Source organism: Protopterus annectens, chromosome 2.part0 (genome assembly GCF_019279795.1).
Source record: "Protopterus annectens isolate FY-2018-M chromosome 2.part0, PAN1.0, whole genome shotgun sequence".
In the NCBI taxonomy this organism is placed as follows: Eukaryota; Metazoa; Chordata; order Ceratodontiformes; family Protopteridae; genus Protopterus; species Protopterus annectens.
Genome location: NC_056728.1, coordinates 1,188,137,820 through 1,188,158,304, shown reverse-complemented (window position 1 = coordinate 1,188,158,304; position 20,485 = coordinate 1,188,137,820).

Here is a 20,485-nt window from a genome sequence, read left to right as displayed (position 1 = left end):
AGGGGAAGGTAGAGAAGTAAGAGAGGAGACTGAGTGAGTAGTATATGTGGTAGTGAGAGGAAGCAAATAGTAAGTCAGTTGGATATGTATTTGGAGTTGAGATGAAGTGAGGTAGTTAAGCATGTTATAACAGGTCTGAGAGATTGGGTGATAAGGAAAATATATTTGATAAGGAAATCATCTGGACATCCTGGGAATATCTGGACAGGTGAGAGGTATGATTGTGAAGTATATGGTCCAAACATAGTGCATGACAGCATACCTATTAATCTACAGTGCAGAGTATTGTGATATCTCATTCCTGGCATTCTGTACCGAAGCTATGTAAATTAACTGTAATGGGACATGGACTTGTATGAAAAATGAACACTCAGAGGAAGTGTGTGTATTCAATAGGGATGCATACATGAATTGTAGGAATGAACACAGGGAAAGAGAATAGGTAAAACTACCTGCACAGCAATGGTTATTCCGCTCCACAAAGGAGGAGCCACAACTGACCCTGGTAACTATCGCCCCATAAGTCTGACTAGCCTGGTCTGCAAGGCTATGGAGCGCATCATTGTGAAACTCATTAACAAAGACATTGGGAACATCCAAACACTTGACCCAACCCAGTTCGGCTTTATTAAGGGCATTTCATGCCTACTAAATCTGTTTGACTTCACAACAGTTACCAAGGCCATAGATGAGGGAAAGGTGGTTCACACAGCCTACCTTGATCTCGTCAAGGTGTTCAACACCATTCCTTACTCAGATATTATAGAAAAACACACCAGCCTGAACATAAAATCCTATGTCACAAGATGGGTTGCCAACTGGCTTACAGACAGAACTCACACGGTAAGATTAGTGGGCTCCAGGTCTGATTCTTAACCAGTCACAAGTAGTGTCCCACAAGGCTCGGTTCTGGGACCCCTACTGTTTGGCATATATTTCTTAGAAGTACAGGCAAACACAGGAGGACTATGGCTAACCAAGTTCGCCAATGACTGCAAACTGGCAGCCATAGTTGACTCTCCGGCTGGCACAGACATCCTCCAAAAAGGCCTTACTGAGACAGACAACTGGTGTCAAAGTCATGGCCTCAAGCTAAATACCAAAAAATGCATAGTCATCCCATTTAGGAAAAACAAAACACCCACGAATTACCACATAGGTGGCAGCCCCCTTAATACAGAAGGGGTAATAAGAGATCTGGGGACCAGGTAGATAGCAATCTCTCCTTTCAGAATCATATTGCCAAAGTAGTTAGGAAATCCTTCTATGTGGCCCATCTAATTACTAAGGAGTTTTCATCTAGAAATAAAGAGGTTATAGTGCCCCTCTACTTGTCACTCATCAGACCCATTATAGAGGACAATGCCCCATTTGGGATGTACCTCACAAGACACTTCCAACAGTTTGAAAGACCACAAAAGCACCTCACCAAGAGGATTACTGGCCTCAAACATTTGTCCTATGCAGCCCGACTGAAAAAACTCTGGCTGTACTCAGTGGCATATCGCTTACTCAGAGGTGATCTCTGCCTGACTTACAAAGCCATGTCCAAATCAAAATTGATGGACATGCTCCACCTAATGAAATCCAGGTCACTGCGAGCCAATCACTCTAGTGAACTAAACCTCGCCACAACAATAAATAGAACATGCTGGAAGGATAGATTCCTGTAACAGAGACTCCCCATGCTATGGAACAAAATTCCTAACTACATTAGGCAGAGCCCCTCACTAACACTCTTCAAAAGAAGCCTTGACGAGTGGATGGGTAACAAAAAATACACCCCTGGGATCACTTCATTGACTCTGCTTGACAGAGGTTCAGTTAATTAATCAATGGGGCAGCAAAAGCCGACACACTCTGGATAGGCTTATAAATGCCCTTGGGCAGATAGCCTAGTACCTACCTATGAACCTATGAACCCAATGTACAGCAGAGGAGGTAGTTTGTAGCAGCAACACCAATCACATATATATAGGGTTCAGTAGGGACCAAACAGTGAAAATGTGTTTTATGTGACTGTCACACAAGATGATGTAACAATGGGGAAGATGTCTGTGCAAGATAAGCATCCTTACATGAATAATGCAGAGGACATTTATCAGGGATCTGACATACAATTGGGGTAGGGTGCACATTGCGAAGCTTTGCAAGCTAATATGCCTGAATATGAGTGCACTCTCAGTAGAGGTGTTCAGCAAGGTGGGCACAGGTAAAGGCTCATGGAAAGCATTACAAGAACCAGCCACAATCATGAACAATATCAGAATAATAGTACCAATAATCCCATGTCTCTGACATAACATATGTGATTTACAGTGATAAGAGATGAGTCTGCACACACACGCACACACACACACACACACACACACACACACACACACACACACACACACACACACACACACACACACACACACACACTCTTGAACAATTATTATGATACATCCACACTCTATGAGGGTAACCGTGCACATTGTCCTAGCATGGTAACATCTGGTGGAGGTGTTGGGACAGACACTGCTATTCCTGTATGTGACAATATGGGCAATACAGGCTAGTCACCTTGTGTGCAGGGCTTATATATCTAAATATATATATATATATATATATATATATATATATATATATATATATACTGTACTCTCTACTCAAATGGATGCATGATGATGTACACCCTTGCATGGGAATATAGCCCATCTAGAGGGGGTGTTTAAATGTGCTCAACCAATTCAGGAAGGGGTATGTTCTGAGTCATGCCATAGGTGATCTGTCATGTCACAGGCCATTGCTTCCATGTGATTGGCCTAAATGAATGTAAGACAGTGCATACTGCCTATCGTGATCTGGCTTAGGGCTTTGACACAATTCCCCACACAGGTATCATTCAGAAACCCTCCCAGCTGGTAATTAACCCTTATGTCAGTTGATGGATAAACAATTAGCTAATTGATAGAACACATACTGTGAAATTTGGTGAATCAACTTGTACCAGTAGAGCTGTCACTATTGACAAACTATAAGGATCTGTGCTTGGCCCTTCACTGTTTGGACTCCATTTCTCAACAGTTCATGCTAAAGTATATGACCTTTGCCTTACCAAGTTTGCTCATTCTTGCATATTGGGTGCAATCATTGAGCTCACCTATGATGATAACATAGTACAGGAGGAGCTAACACAGACAAATGAATGGGAACAAAGGAACAGAATCTACAACTAAATGCAAAGTGGGATCCATGCTAATGATACCATTGACAACAGTCCTGCTATGGTGACATCCAGTGATGTCAGCAATGGGAATGCATGTAGATAGCAGTCTGAACTTCAGTGTCTACAATGGTACTGAAAGCCTATGTTGTGCACATCATACATCACACCATCATATGCAGAGCTTAGGATTTTATGAGTGCACTGTAGTCAAACCTCATCAGAACAGTAATAGAGTATAATACTCTATTTTGCATGTACCTCACCAGACACATGCAGCAGCTGAATATACCACAGGGTTTTCTCATCAAGATAACACAGGACCTATAAACCATGCCATGATGTATGTGGATAGGGAGAAAGCCATGTCATTGCAATCTGCCTGATATAGGATGAGGTGACATCTGCCTGGCCTTCAGGCCAGTGTCTGACCCTGCCCTGGTGGGAGTACTGCATATCCAAAAATCTGATATAGGTAATGACATCAGCAGTGTCTACTGAGGAAATATGGTGATAACAGCATTCCTCATGCTGGTGTAAAAGGCTCTCCCTAATGTCAAGCAAGAGCTCATACACAACCATGCCCTGTTGATTGCAGTGAGAATAGAACCCCTACCTATCTAAGTACACCAACTATAGACCTCTAAATTTAAATCAAGTACCACAGCTCAAGTCTGGGTTGGAACATCTCAGGCAACACTTTCCAGATGATGACATCAGCAGTCTCTGTTGAGGAGAATATAACAGTGTCCCACATGGTGATGTAAAATGCTCTGTGTAATATCAAGCAATATCTCATACACACATATACACACAGCTGACTGCAGTGAGAATAGAACCCCTACCTGTATAAGTACACAGACTGCAGAACACAGTACTTTATGCAAACACCACAGCATAAGTCTGACATTTTCAAGATTGCAGGTGAACTTAGAGTAGATAATATCAGCAGGCCATGTGGGAGACAAGGTGTTAGGTGGGTTGCATACAATGGATGAGTAGGCATCTGCAAGAATCAAAATACTGTCAATTCATGGTATTGGAGCAGTAACTGTGGAATACAGGTTTCTGCTTTTCTGTCTAGAGACACCCAGACATCCAGTTGACTGCAGTGAGAACAGAACTTCTTCCTTTCAAAGTGCACTCACTACAGAATACAGTACTTTACCCAAATACCATGGCACAAGTCTGATGTTTGCAAGACTGTAGGTGAACTTATAGTAGTTCATATCATATCAGCAGGCCATGTGCAGGACAAGATGCTGGGTGGGCTGCAAGTAATTGATGTGTAGGCATCTGCAAGAACTAAAGTAATGTCAGTCCTTGGTACTATAGCAGTAATTGCAGGATGCACACTTCTCATCTTCTGTCTAGAAACACACTTACACACACACACACACCCACCCCCCCCCCCACACACACACACACATATGCCCAGTTGACTGCAGTGAGAACAGAACCCCTACCTATTTAAGTGCACAGGTTACAGAACACAGTACTTTATCCAAGTGTCATTTGAATTTTACAAGACTGCAGGTGAACTTAGAGTGGATGACATCAGCAGGCCATGTGGGGAACAAGATGTTGGGTGGGTTGCATGAAATGGATGTGTAGGCATCTGCAAAAATCAAAATGCTGTCACCCCTTGGTAATGGAGCAGTAACAGTATGATACATCCTTCGGCTCTTCTTTCTAGACACACACACACACACACACACACACACACACACACACACACACACACACACACACACACACACACACTCACCTGACTGCAGTGAGAACAGAACTCTTACCTATTTAATTACACAGACTACAAAACACAGCACTTTATGCAAGTGCCTCAGCAAAAGTCTGACTTTTGGAAGACTGCAGGTGAACCTATACTTGACAACATCAGCAGGCCATGTGGGAGACAACATGTTGGGAGGCCTGCATAGGGACATAGCTTCATAGGTTCACAGGAGGCTACTAGCCTAATGGCCCTATGGTGTTTAGAATTCAAGCTGTGTGAAAACACAAGTAACCTTATTAAGCATAGTTGGATGGATATTGTTAGAAGACTGATTTTGTGAGCAGCGCCATCTGACTCTGTACATGACAGACATAGGTGCCACCCCAAATGTAAATTTACAATCACCCAACCAGTAGTCAAGGTTGCGTTTTAACAAGGTCATTGAGGAACACTGCTTCACATGCAGTGGGCACCTATTACAGAGAAGTGTGAGTCACTGAGGATATATCTGTCTCCCCAGCATGTTCTGTTTATATTACAGGCTAGGTTGAGAACCCTGCATCAAGTTATTCTTAGCCCATTTGATTTGCAGATGCCCAGCATTTCCAGTCGGGTAGGGTCTGAGACTGTTCTGTAGGGCAGGCATAGTTCACCTCTCAGCAGCTTCCATGATACTGAGTACAGTGATATGTCTTTCACTATTTCCATGTATGTTATGTTATGAAGTACTGCAATGCCTCTGGCACAACTTTTTGTCTTCTCCAATTTCTGCAGGTGTCTGTGAGGTACAGACATAAGGGAGCATTGCACTCAATTAGTGGTCTAATAAGGGTAGAGTATGGCAGAGATAATATCACCCTGGTCTTGGTTGTGATGTCCATATGTATGATGTGCACAATACAGAATGCGCGTGTCACCACTACAGACACATAGTGATGAAAGTGCAGATTGCTATTAACATGTGTTCCCAAGTCTCACAACACTGTGTTTGAGCTTAGAGGGGTACTGTGTATATCATAATTAGCAAAGGTACTTCATTGCCCAAAGGGGACAATGAGGCATTGAATAGTTTAAGATTCCATCTGTGAATTTGGCAGCAATCATTTGTGTGTGGTAGCCCCTTTTGTAATATGTAAACATGACTAGGGGACTCTATATTAGTGCTTTCAGTTACCAATCATCTGCAAACATGGTAAACTGCAGGCCATTTTTCATTGCCTGTGCTTCATGGATGTAATTTTCAAACAGTTGAGGGCCCAGCATAGATCCTTATGGTATTCTAATGGTAAGTGGCTAGTGGTGGAGGTGCAGTCATTAACTTTGAGAGTGTGTGTTCTGTCAGTGAGCCAATTGCATATCTCTCTAGTACTGTATGGCTTAATTTACACATGGGAGATCTTCACAATGAGACATGAATGGGGGATAGTGTCAAAGGCCTTGGATAACTCAACATAGGCAGAATGTCATGCTATCCTTCATCCAGGTCCTGGGGGTCGGTATCCAAGAAGTCCACAAGGTTCAATAAGCTAGACCTATCCCCAACAAAAACAAAATAGCTTGGGTCAAGTCTGCTGAAGATCACCTATGTCCCTGTGGATATTGTGCATGCTGATTCCTTCCCTGGCCTTGCAGATAAGGCTTTATAGGCATATGGGTCAAAAGTTGTAGTTCAGCAGGTTACCAGATCGATGTGTATTGCATAGCACATGACACTTGATGTTACCTTTTGTACTGTAGTATATATATGTATGGAAAAACTACTGAGGCACCAGGGTCACAGTGCTTGGGGGTGGCAACACAGGGATCTATTGTAAATATATGACATATTGTTAGATGGGGCCCTCTTTTTCTAATGTTTCCACATTTAATTTCATGTCATACAAAGGGAATGCACAGTAAACAGTAGTCATTTGTCATACTATGTACATTTCCATACCACAGGGAGCAGTGGGTTTGTCTGACAGTTACCAAAGTGCATATGCATGTGAGGTACACATGTTTGCACATAGCTAAGCAGTGCACAAGTGCGAGCCACATTCCTAAAGTCTGATCATTAGCATTGAGTCTATGAAATATGTCTGCTGCTTAACCGACTCTGTGGCAGCACTTGTTAATGCATGGATAGATTCGTTATTGGGGCCAGATGGTATTGGGTTTGAATACAGGTGTATGTAATACTTTTAAATATATTTAAATGCATTGATGCCATTCACAGTTGCTGCATATTGGTGCACGATGCACACCTTCACACAAAAATGGATTAAAGAGGTGAAATGGGGTAGATAGGTCATTGGTCCCTTAACAGCCTCAACAAAAAGTTGAGATCCCTCATCAAATCATCTAAAGCTGGCTACAAAAACAGAACTGCAGCAGATAGTAAAGCCAACCACAAGGCATTCTATAGTTATGTAAAGAACCTCCACGGCAATACGCAAATTTGCTCTGAGCTACTGCACAATGGTACCTCCTATACTGACCCAACAGATATTGCCAATATACCGGCCAACAGATTCAGTGCCAACTTTACCCCTCCCTCCCCCAACAAAGGGCCAATCACAACACCAGTAGATTGCCAGGCACTCAGTATTACTACAGAAGATGTTAAAACAGCACTGTCCAAGGCCAAGAATACAGCTTCTATGGGACCTAGCAATATCCCTGGCTGTGTTCTACATGAACTACAGAGTGAACTAGCACCTCACCTGTGTGACCTGTTAAATCACAGCCTCACCTTAGGCTTTGTCCCTACTGAATGGACACTGCTATAGTCATCCCTCTCCACAAAGGAGGAGCAACTACAGACCCTGGGATCTATTGTTCCATTAGCCTGACAAGTCTGATATGCAAAGCTATGGAATGCATCATCATAGGGAACCTCCAAACTCTGGATCCCGCACAGTTTGGTTTTGTGAAGGGTAGATCATGCCTGCTCAACTTGGTTGACTTCTTTGAGTCAGTGACCAGAGCTGTGGATGAAGGCAAGGTGGTTCATACAGCCTACATTAATCTGGCCAAGGCCTTTGATACCATTCCCCATTCAGGAATCATAGAAAAACTCACTAAGCTAGGTATCAACACCTATATATCACTAGGTGGGTTTTAAACTGGCTCACAGATAAAATCCTGAGTGTGAAAGTAGCTGACTCCAAGTCAGACTGCCGATCAGTCATGAGTAGAGTCCCACAGGGATTGGTCCTGGGTCCTCTCCTGTTTGGTATCTACTCCTTAGAAATCCTGTCCAACACGAAGGGACTCGGGCTGACAAAGTTTGAGATGATTGCAAGTTGGGACCCATTTTTAACTCCCCAAGTGATCTTGACATCCTACAGAAAGGCCTCACTGAGACCAACAACTAGTGTCAGAACCATGGCCTTGACCTCAATGCCAAAAAATGTGTCATCATCCCCTTTGGGAAAAACCCAGTTCCCCTGAACTACCGCATCAATGGTAGTCCACTGAACACAGAAGGCATTATAAGAAATCTGGGAACACAGGTTGACAGCAACCTCTCTTTTGACCAGCACACTGCCACTGTGGTCAGAAAGTCCTTCTATGTGGCACATCTCATTACTAAGGGTTTTGCATTCAGGAAGAAAGAGGGCATTGTCTCCCTCTACTCTTCCATCATTAGGCCAATCATTGACTACAATGCCCCATTTAGCATGTACCTCACTAGACACCTGCAACAACTGGAGAGGCTGGAAAAGTACCTGACAAAGAGGATCCTAGGCCTTTAAACACTTGTCCTAAATGGACAGACTCAAAAAACTCCAACTATTCTCTGTCTCATATCACCTACTTAGAGGCGATCTCTGCTTGACTTACAAAACCATGTCTGACCCAGATCTGTTAAAATGCTACATCTGAAGAAATCCCAATCCCTCCACACCACATGGTCCAGAGATCTCAACCTCATTCCCACAATCAACAGAACATGCTGGGGGGGGGGCAGTTTCATAATCCAGAGACTGCCCATGCTATGGAATAGACTTCCAATACATGTCAAACAGAGCACCTCAGTGACCCTCTTCAAGAGAGATCTTGATGAGTGAATAGGAAATAGAAAATTCACCCTGAGATCACTCCAGTGGCTCTACTCTATAGAGGCACTGGAAACTAAGGTCAAGTGGCATGATGCCAGGGTAATCCTATGGGTTAGGCTTGTAAAGGCTCCAGGGCCATTAGCATAGTACACACCTATGAACCTATGAACCTGTGGTGAAATGGAGAGCAAGCATGGGGAAGAACAAAGGGAAAGCAGGGCAGGAATGTGCAGGATGGAGGTAGAAAAGAACCATAGCTATTAATTTCTTTAACAGTGTACAGTGAACATATATTAAAAATATTAACTGAATTTGGACTGTCACCTCCAAGGAGAGGAGTGACCACAACACAACCATGTTATATAGCCAATTGGACTGAATCAAGTGTGTCAAAATGAGATGTGTACAGAATGGAGAGCAATGCATGGACCATTTATTTTTCTGGGACAGGTGCCCTTTTATTGAGAGAGAGAGAGAGAGAGAGAGAGGAATGTTGAAGAAGGGATGTAGATATGTCTGGTTAAGATATGTTGAGTAGGTGAGAAAGCAATTGCAGACAGACAAGACAAACAAGACAAGAGACAGGGACAGTGATGGACAAAAAAGGTTTGGGGGGCATCATGACTGGGGTGAGGGTGGGGACATCTAGATCCCAAGGTCATCAACCCAGGTGATAGTGGGAATCATGTCCTCATTCACTGGGCTATCATCATTGTCACCTCACTCTGCCAGTGGCTGGAGTGCATGACATCTGCTTCTCCCCCTCCTAGTACTACCCAAATGAGAGAGTGAGCAGCATCTACAGATGTAGGTGTGCACCAACAGTGAAGTGCACAACCATACTCACTATCCCTGGCAATTTGGTGAAGGTGATAAAATCACCACCTCTACCACTGCTCCTTGAGAGTACCACTAGACCAGCCACTGGAGGGTGCAGGTAGTGCAGGGGCAGCAGAGGCAGTGCTGTCAGGTTCATTCCCAGATGTGCTGGGCATTGGTCCTGTTCTCAGTGGGGGGGGGGCAGATCCATTGTGGCTGGCCTACCCAGCTGTACTGTGGAGCATTTACTAATGTGGTACACATGGATTTGATGGGCACATTTTGATGACACGTAATAAAACTAAAGCAAGAAAATAAAAAAAATAAAATAAAATAAAGTACAAATGAATGTTTACAATAAAATAAAATAAAATAAAAATAACATAAAAAATCATAAAAGAAAAGAAACATTAAAGAAACATTATTTTAATAAACAATATAAAATAAAATAAAAATAAAATAAAACAAGAGAGATAAGGGTTAGGATAAGAGAAAAAAGAGCTAACATTAGTGCCTTCATATGTGACATACAATGCATTCATACAATTATTTAACTAGATTATCTTAATTTTTGCATTTAAGTGTACATCTCCTAACAGATGCACACTATACTACAGATTGCAGCACGTAATCCTTGAAATGTGCATATATTGCACATATGTATGGTCCAGTTATACAGACTACTGTTTACTGCAGTGCATTTGTGCCACTAGTATAGAGGTCTTAATTTAATGTAAATATTATTGAAGAAACAAAGGTATTGTATAGTTGTGATGTGTGGTATTTGAACCCACAACCCCTGACTAAAGTCTAATATTGGAGTCTTAGAAATGGTTTGTGCTACAGACTAATGATGGCATACTTACTTTTACAGTAGAGATATGCACGCTCAATTTGCTACAACTGTATAAAATACTAAAAAAGCTATCTTTAACTTTTAATGCTACAATAACAGTAGTCTTATGCTGCATACATGCCACATACTTCCCTCATTCTCACCAATCTAGACTTGTGGGCTCTGACATTGCATTCAAGAACACTGGCAGCTGTGATAAAAACAGAAAAGAAGAGAACAACATTATGCCTACCACCCTTGCCTAAAAGTCTTACAAGTACTCTCTATAGTTGATATTTACACAGCTGTGTGATGTCCTCAGTCCTAAATTCTTCAATCCAGAAGTTCAGTGTATCCCTGTTCCTCCTCTGTAGGTCATTAAAATGATGCCTACATTGCTCTCCAGTGTGTGGGATACCTATGGCACTGGATACAGTCCGTGCTAAACTATCCCAAGCCTCAGACTTAGTCTGGGAGCCAGAATAGGCCCCCTGCAGAAGCCTGTTGCTGTCATTCGTAACTAGGAGTCTAAAGAATATCCTGGACTTCTGGACAACCCACTTCTGTGCCCTAAACCTGGCACCTTCCCCACAAATGCCTGCCATATGCCATGGATCTAGAGCAATGAAGACTGATGCTTTCCCAACAATTCCAGTTATTGCATTTACTGACGTGCACACACTGTTCAGCACTGCTGCACTCCACTTGCAATCTTGCTAATGTGGTGTTTGGGGTGCTCACTCCCAAGTAATGTGTTTGCACAATGGTAAATAGAGAGCAGAAGTGCCAAGTACTGAAGACTTAATTAATTGTAATTGCAATTGTAAGGTTATTGGATACAGGCAGCTGTGTATGTGTCTTAGGCAAATGTGATGGCCATGCAGATCAGCATAGCAGCATTATACTTACAGGAGTGTAGTGCATATTATACCCACAGGTATACATCTGATAATAAATGTGATAATACATAGCTAGATGAATAAATAAATGACACAATAACAGTGTCTCATCCCTCATACATAGAAATTAATATCAGGTCCACAATCAAAAGAGTTCTAAGTGAGATTGACTATAATCGGAAGTGGAACAACAGTAAAAGTGTATGGAGTATCCTGTATTAGAACCCACGACAATGTATATGGCAGTCCTACACTTACACCTGTTGCCACAGAAAGGTTTAAATAACACTTGTCTATGATGCAGTTCATTGCTATAAACTGCAATGTCACAACAGTAAAACAAAGTTTGGTTGCACACCCTTTATTATAACACAGAACCCCCTGTACTCCAGCCCTTCCATTATACCTGCTGCCACAAGACTAGTTACATGACATTGCCAGTTTCAGTAATCAGTAATCATATTTAAGGTCTCACTGTTAATCAATGCACATTGCCACTTAGTAGGTTTGAATGATGTTCAATAGTATTAATTGAATGCTTCTGGCTTCTATATTTTGCTATCTGGGTCCTGACTACTTCCTGGGGGGTCCGGTTGTCCAGTTTGCAAGCTGTTGTACTTTGCACAAATGAGATAAGCACAGCCAAACCCAGCATTCATTTCCTCTGTTCCCATGACTGCGCTACTTAAACCACCATGCAAATACTACCACACCCCCAAAAAATTAGGCAAACAAAGACAGAAAAGGAGAAAAAGAAAAAAGGGGCAAGTAGTTGAAATGAAGAAAATCAATGTAGGACATACACAGAAAAAACAATGGCTCACATCAGATATGTCTACATAGATCTACATTTGAACTTTCACTCTAATGCACCTTCAGAATACAGGATGGGTGCCTTATCCCTGTTTGTCATACAAACAGCTTTGCAGCAAAGAACTGAATTCAGTCTGCACACAAACAACTGCATCAGCATCTACAGTGATATCAAACCATACAACTGTTATTTGTACATTTATTAATTTTGAATGTGGTGCACCTAGTGATCACACAACCTATTATGATTATTGCTTGCAAATATACAGCTCTGTCTTACATTTCTGTGTTTGTTAGTCATTCTTCAATCATCTATCTGGTAATCTGAGACATGCAGTGTGTAAGCCATTCTTTATCATTGCTTCAAAATGTGTGAGTATATTAAATGGAAATAATATCATATACTGTTCCCAACAAAAGAAGGCCAGGTTGGATGTTAAGCGACACAAGCTGTGAATTGTGTGCTACTTACTTATATTTCCAACCTTACATCTAACACATTGTAGATCTAATCAGACACATCCAGTGGTAGTAAGGCAGGCTGCAGTGCTGTTATGTTTTCCTTCTCCCAACCATAAATCTTTCACAGTTGCAATCCATTAAACACAAATAGTGAGGGAGTGCCTGCACTATGTTTACATCTCCTACACAAATCCAAGTATTTGGGATTCAGCAATTCTAATAAGGTCACACCTCATTTGCATATTCACAATGCTAACAGCCCCAGATCTACACCATATAAAAAGGCAAACTTGTGGTGAGGAGACTTGTTTATGTTAGAAGACTGTAGATATGCTATTACTTCAGGATATATCTGCACAGAAGAGTGCTGATGTTCAGAAGGTATGTGTCCATTTTGTCAGCTACATACTACATATGCTGCAATGTATTTAAGCAAAATTTGAAGCAAAGCCTTTTACACTTTTTTTTGTATGCATTACTTAGAAGTGTACTGATGGCATGGGCATGTTTGCCAAACCATTTCAGAGGTATACATGATTGCCAATACATGAAAATGGAATGTTGTGTGATAAATATGCACCAATGCTTCAGGGACAGCTCCTCTGATAGCACTTTTAGCATTTCAAAGACGGCTTGTTAGGAAAATGTATCATTTTTCAGTTCTTTTGGGGGAAGCAAAGGTGGGTTACTATTATGGCACAAACAAGGATAGAGTGTTCTTTTGGGGGGCAAAAGGTGAATTACTGTATGACACAAACAAGGATAGACTGTTCTTGTGTGGGGGGAGCAAAGGTGAGTTAATGTTATGGCACAAACAAAGATATGTTACTCTTGTTACTCCCCTTGTTTAGCATCCTGCCTGTTGTTCATATTTCACATCTATACACTGTTTTATGTTTTCCAGTGGATACTACTGATTGACTATCTTTTCTCTTTTGTCTGGTAACAGTTATTTTGCAGTTATGTGATACTTATGTGTATAATTCTTCTGTTGTCTTTTAGGACACTTAGAAATATGCCACCCAGGCACCGATGCTGAGAACCAAGTGATAGTGGATGCCTTTAGGCAAAATGGTGCTTTTTTCCTGGAAAGGGGACAGGGAGATATGGCACATAGGATGCAAATATGGCACCAGATAGTTGATGATGTGAATGCCATGGGTGGTCATGGCAGGACATATGGGCAGTTGTGCCACAGGGCCACTGACATGATCACATATGTATGGAGGAGAGCAGCTGCAGTAGGCTGTGACCAGATGGTTACTGGGGGAGAGCCTGCTAGAAAACCACCATTAGCACCCAGTGAAGAGTTCTTGGCCAATATCAGGGATCTAAACAGCTCCCAGGAAAGAGCAGGAGAGACAAAAGCACATCCCAGGAGGAGCTTCTAGGTAGGCTTTGGTATCTCAACAGTTGAATACTACCGTATATTACAATTGAAATCAATGAGTTACTTCTGTGTCACATGTCTTTATTTGGGAGGGGTTGAACATTGCTACAGTTATTACCTCAGGTTGGAGGCATCAGCCATGGTCTTGTTGAAAGTATAGTGAATGGATATATAGAGTGGTAAAATTATTACTCCTGTGTTACTGATAATTGTGATGATGTTGCCCTTACCTCTTGCTTACCTTCTTCTAGGACTGTCTGAATTGCAGAGTAGTATCTCATCTGCAGATTGTAAGCCAAACAGTTTTATGTCAGTACTTCTGAGCCATTTAAAGAAATAGTTTTAGTGTGTGCTGTTGATGTCAGGCCTGTTGTGTGTATTGCTGTACTGTCTGTAATAGTGGCAACTTTGTTAGCATGTATTGGACTATAGAAGTATAGGTATTACTTTTTTGCTGTGTTTGTTGATTTTTATCACTTTTTATCACAACAGTGGGAGTGTGGGCTCTCTGCCACCTGATATCAGTGTATCAGCAGACTCTGATTATGATGGTGGCCAAACTGAGGCACAATTGGGGGAGGTGCAGTGGTTGAATCTGACACTGAGGTTGACATATAGCCATCTCCTGCAATTCCATCAGATACAGCCAGTAGGCCTATGCCTATGCATTCCAGCAAACCGTCAGATATTGCACAAGTGGAAGGTGAGGCCATTGATCAGGGAAGTGTTGTTACTTTGGCTTCAGTGCCTGTTGATTCTGGCCATAGCTAAAGTGTGGGTCAGGTGCCCTTCAGGAGGGTTGATAGGGGTGCTTGGAGGGGGGCCTGCTGTCTCCACTCCACCTGGTTTAGGTGTCCCTTCTTGTGCCACTCAATGTATGTTTAGGTCTATCACTGAGACACAGGCACATTCTCATAGGTACTGCAGACAAATGCTTAAGGTTGTAGATGTGGCACAGTCTGACTTGCATGACTGCCTCCACCATGTTGCCAGTTCAATACATTGAAACAAGGGGTGTCTGTGATGGACTGGGGGTGTCTTTCATGAACACTGCCTGTTAGGGAATGTCTGCTTGGAGGGAAACGGCATCCTTGTGGCCATAGGTCTGCCCATCATCTGTAGTCAGCCAATGTGGTTGTGTCCGATCACGCCCCCATATTGTCAGTGCTTCCACTGCTCCATCAGTGAATGTTCTGTCCACACCCAGATGGGACAGGCCATGGGGTTGTGGTCGTAGGCAGCCCCATGAAGGGAGCTCATTCAGCAGACATCAGTCATGTTCTGGTAGCAGCAGCGCGTCTGATCGTGAGCGTGGCCATGCCAATGCAACTTCTGTCAGAGGCAGTTCTCAATGTTGGGGATAACAATGATAAATTGCCACCTCTAACATGCATGGCTCGCACCATTCTGACATACCAAGATGTAGAGCCAGCACAGAGCTTGGCTGTGTTCATGTCGACACTCACACATTAATTTTACCGGGAGGACACCTATAGACACACACACAACATTACCCATTTTGGCTCTGGCCATTTATTTGTTTATCCAAATGTCTGCTTGTTTCTCTTTCTTAATCACATACACTCACTGACCCTTTGTGTCAGCCTAGGCTTCTTACCCCCCCCCCCGCCCCACACACAACACCCTGTGCAAGTAATGATAACTGTGCCATATCCCTGTTTTCTATCTTTTGGATTCAGGGACACATAAGCTTTGTGTCTGATGCTCAGGGTGCATAGCTAGCTTAGTGCTTAGTATATCTGCATGTGTTGTGTTGAACTGGTAATTGTTCTTTGACTTATATTGGTCTTGGAAAGTTAGACAGTTGATAGCATTTAAATTTCCCAACTTTATAGTAAATGATCTTGTGAGGGCTGTGAAGTCAGAAACTGTGATGTGTATCATTACTTTCTAACTTCTCTCTTTAATGATTTTCCAGTACAAACATATGTTCCTAAAGTGAGGGCATGTAGTGATCATTGGTACTTTTTAGAGGTATGACTGTGTGAATCTTTGATGCCGGAGGGCTACTACTTACTAATGAGCATATATAAGTCAAATAAGTCTCTGCTGGCACATGTTAAGGTTATTTTTGTACATATCTTCCACATTTTATTGCTTTCTGGACCAAGTAATGAAATACAAGGATATTGCACACATTCATATTATTAAACAATAAACTCCAGGTTCAGAACTTACATTGTAAATGCAGCAGTTGCCACAGTTTTAGTTCAGGGCTGATTCTGATGCAAGCAGTACACAGCCAATACATGTGGAGGTAAAGGTTGTGTGAGTTGCCTGGCATCAATATTACTATATGTATATGAGTAGAAGAAAGGCTTTAGGCCCATAAGTGGTGAATGAGTGTGTTTTGTGTTGTCTCTTAGCCAATGCAAGGGCATGTTGAGCACACATACACCTGCCTACAATCACGGCAGCTGGTGGTTCCCCCTATGACTCATCTACCTGTGGCTGTGGTGACCTTGGCATTTGTGGTGTGTGCACCTCCCCCTTGCAAATCCTGCTAAAGCTGTTTCTTCAAGATTATGTTGTGTAGCATGGCACATACTGTGACTATTTCTGTACATATCCATGGATTGTACTGCAGGGCTCCCCAAGATGTATCTAGACACTGAAACCATGACTTCAGCAGCCAAATCACATGCTCTGTGATATTTCTGCATTCAGCATGTGCCTCTTTATGGCATTCTTCAGCAGCTGTGTGTGCATTTCTGATGAGTGTCATCAGCCACGGTTCCAGTGCATAGCCTGCATCCCCCAGTAAATGACACTCTAGGATATCTTTCCTATCAAACATCTGGTACATTTGGGAGGTATGCTAGATATGTGACTCTTAATAACTGCCTGGATTGCTAACACTCATGTTCAAGATGATTCCCTTGGCATTTATACACAACTTGGCAGTTGATAGAGTGGTATCCCTTTATGTTTATGCAGAGCCTACTTTGTTCCCCGGGTGGTGGATTCATTTTTATATGGGTGCAATCTGTGGCACCCAGTACTTCAGGGTAGTGTGCTGCATGGTAGAACTCCTGCATATTTCTGTCCCTCTCCTCGGAACTACAGGGAAATATATATATATATAGTCACTGGCATGTTATAGCACAGCATTCAGAAATTATTGTAGGATCCTAGCTGTTGATGCCTATGACACCCACAACATGTCCCCTGCTGGTCTCTGAAAAGTACCTATAGGTAAGATTCTAAGGGGGACACATACCTTTGTCTCCACTGGAATGGGTTCCCCTCAGTTGGCTCTGGCTCTGAGTTGAGGATGGCAGAGGTTGCAGAGTTCCTGTAGTGTGTCTATGTTCAGCCTGCAGCACTCTACAATTTCCACATCATGCAGGTTATGAAAAGTTAAACAGGGCCTGGAAACTCTTCTCCTTCTTGGCCTAGGCCTAGTGGCAGCAGCAGCAGCATTGGCTTCAGCCTGTAGCACATACAAATGAATTAAAGCTCTAACATTCTGTCCGTGTAGACTCCTTTCATGGCTATATACCAAACGTTTTGGAATTTGCAGGAGAAAACTAGCACAGAGTCCACATTGACACATTATAGCTTATTGAATAGCACCACCATGTTGGATTGGTTGACTACGATGCTATTGAACTGTTTATGCTGTAATTAACATGCCAGAATGTTTACCTTGTTTGTGTGAGGGTGGGTGCCTACTGAATCTGAATTTTATTGCTACCATGTGTACATTGCACTGTGACTCACACATGGTAGAAAATGACTGTGATCCCTGACCGTATTTACTCTGACTTATAAAATTCAGTTTAAGACCGAGTGCCTAAGTAATACTACCACTAAAAAAATTGTTTTTGCTGACCAGAGTTTGCCATTAACACTCTTTAGTAACCCCTATGGTTCAACAGATATAAATATTTGTTTGAAATGTGCGGGCATAATTGCATTCTTTCAAAAAGCTTAGGCTCCACCCATTGGAAGTTACAGTGCGCACTTCCTGAGCTCCATTGGAGAGAATGAGTTAAACCAGCTGACAGAGATGGAGACATTGTAGTTCTGGATGCAAATGTATGTATGTCTTTGGCGAGTGAGTTATTATCATTATGATACTCAAGTACAAAGATAATATAACTGATTACAACAATTAGATGATAAATCATTGTCATGGGGAGACATTATATGACAGTGTGGGATGAGATGGTTGAGAATCCTCCTATTTTACAAGGGATAGTTTTCATCTCTACTCTATGTCTTTCACATACTGGCCACAATATTTGGCTACCCCCTTAATGACTTTGTTTTTGCCAAAAGGGTTCAAATTATGGATATTTTGACATAGCTTATTATAATTCAGAATATATCAAAGTGAGATTGTTTAATGCCACAACTTTGAGCAAATAAATATCAGAAATTGAGTCCATCCTACCTCTTGAAGATATTCATGTTTGTGTAGTCACTGAAAAATGGTTATAACAGTGATAAAGCTTTCTTTCCCAAGGTACAGTACCTTGCATGCATTCCAGCTACCTGGAGATGCTGGATGTCAGTATTTATTAATCATTTCATCAACTCATACCAAATTCTACATAATACTGACTAAAGTTATAGTGGTCCAACTAGAATAAATGTTCAGCTGATCCTCTAGATCATGATTATGATGTATTTCTCTTTAGTTCTTCCTTCTAAACAGTAATAATGAACTGTCGGACCCAGTCTAGCATACGTGCAATGGCAGGCTTAGTAATAAACCCATATGGTGTGGTTCCAGAGTTCACATGTTAATAAACTAGTGTGAAAGGAAGAGGCTGCTAGCTCTTTATGATAAACCTTCTCTGGACCAGTGCAAAAAGTTCCTGAAATTCTTTGAACAAACTCATATCAAATATATTTCCCTCAAACATTATGTAGTCTCAAATAAAAATTGTAAGGCCATTTATATTGCCTCCACCTGTATCACGAAAGATAATCACAACTTGATCTTTAGGTAGTTTACATAAACAGATGCAACTCACACAATTTCTATGAGCTAATGCTAAACTGAGCCCCATACTTGATCCAGAAGCCTTTGCCAAATCTCTTGCTGACAAATTCAGCTCTAACTTCACTTTACTTCAAACATCTGTTAGTCTCCACTGCCTCCTTAGATAGCTCTGCATAAAATCACAGTGAATCAAGGCTTGTAAGTCCTGATTTCTAGTCAATGTGAAGTATATATTAAGTCATCTCTTATTAAACTCCTTGTAACAACACATCACCACTGGTTATCTCCAAAAGTCCTGCATAACAGCTATTGTTATGAGCTGCATAAGGGTAGCACTACCAATGACTCTGGCAACTATAGACACATAAGACTCTCCAGCATTATCTACAAGGTCATTGAAAGTATCCTTAGAAAATTCAAAAACAGCAGCATAAGCAATCTTCAGAACATAAGATACACATTTAGTTCTGTGAAAGGTAGGTTTGTGCCTGCTCAGTCTGGAAGCTAACTTCCGTAGGGTTACAAAAGCCCTGGATGAGAGTCAAACTGTCTGTATGACATATTAAGACCTAAATAAGGCCTTCACCAGCATTTATAATGTTAGTATTATAAACAGACATAAACACAACTAAGTAAATGTGAATCTATGTGTGTTTTATTGGATTGGTAAATAGCTCACTGGCAGAATCCAAACAAAAAGGTTTTTTGGTCAACTTCTGGACAACAAAAATTTTACAAGTGGTGTTCGCATGACATTGTCCTGAGTTATCTACTCTTTAATGTCTAGTTTTCACATATACAAGCAGCAGCCAAAGGACTATGGCTGAGTTAGGGTACTTTGGACTGTAAACAATGAGCTGTTGTAAACTCATTTTCTAACGCACACATTTGCCACCAGTGTTTTGACTGGTGCAATGGTCATGGACTCACCTTCAATACCAACATTTTCCTGAGTTGTTTTTGAGCATTTGACACCCTTACATAATACAATTTCAGTGTTACTCCCCTCAAATCTGACTAGTCACTAAACACATATTGATATACTATGTACATCTCTCATAAGAACTGTAATTGAATACAAAGTTTCATTCATCTTGTAGTTATATAATTACCTAAGAAAACTTTTTTTAGCATGTTTTGCTCCCTTGAATGACCCTTTCTACTCAGTGCTCCCCATCCATTCCACCAGACTTTCTCCAATTCAGCTGGGGTGAGTCATGGAACCTAAGAGCATTCTGAGTGTCTGATCACTACCTTCCACTAGGATGGTATTTTTTACTTAAGCATTAACCTGCTATTTTACACT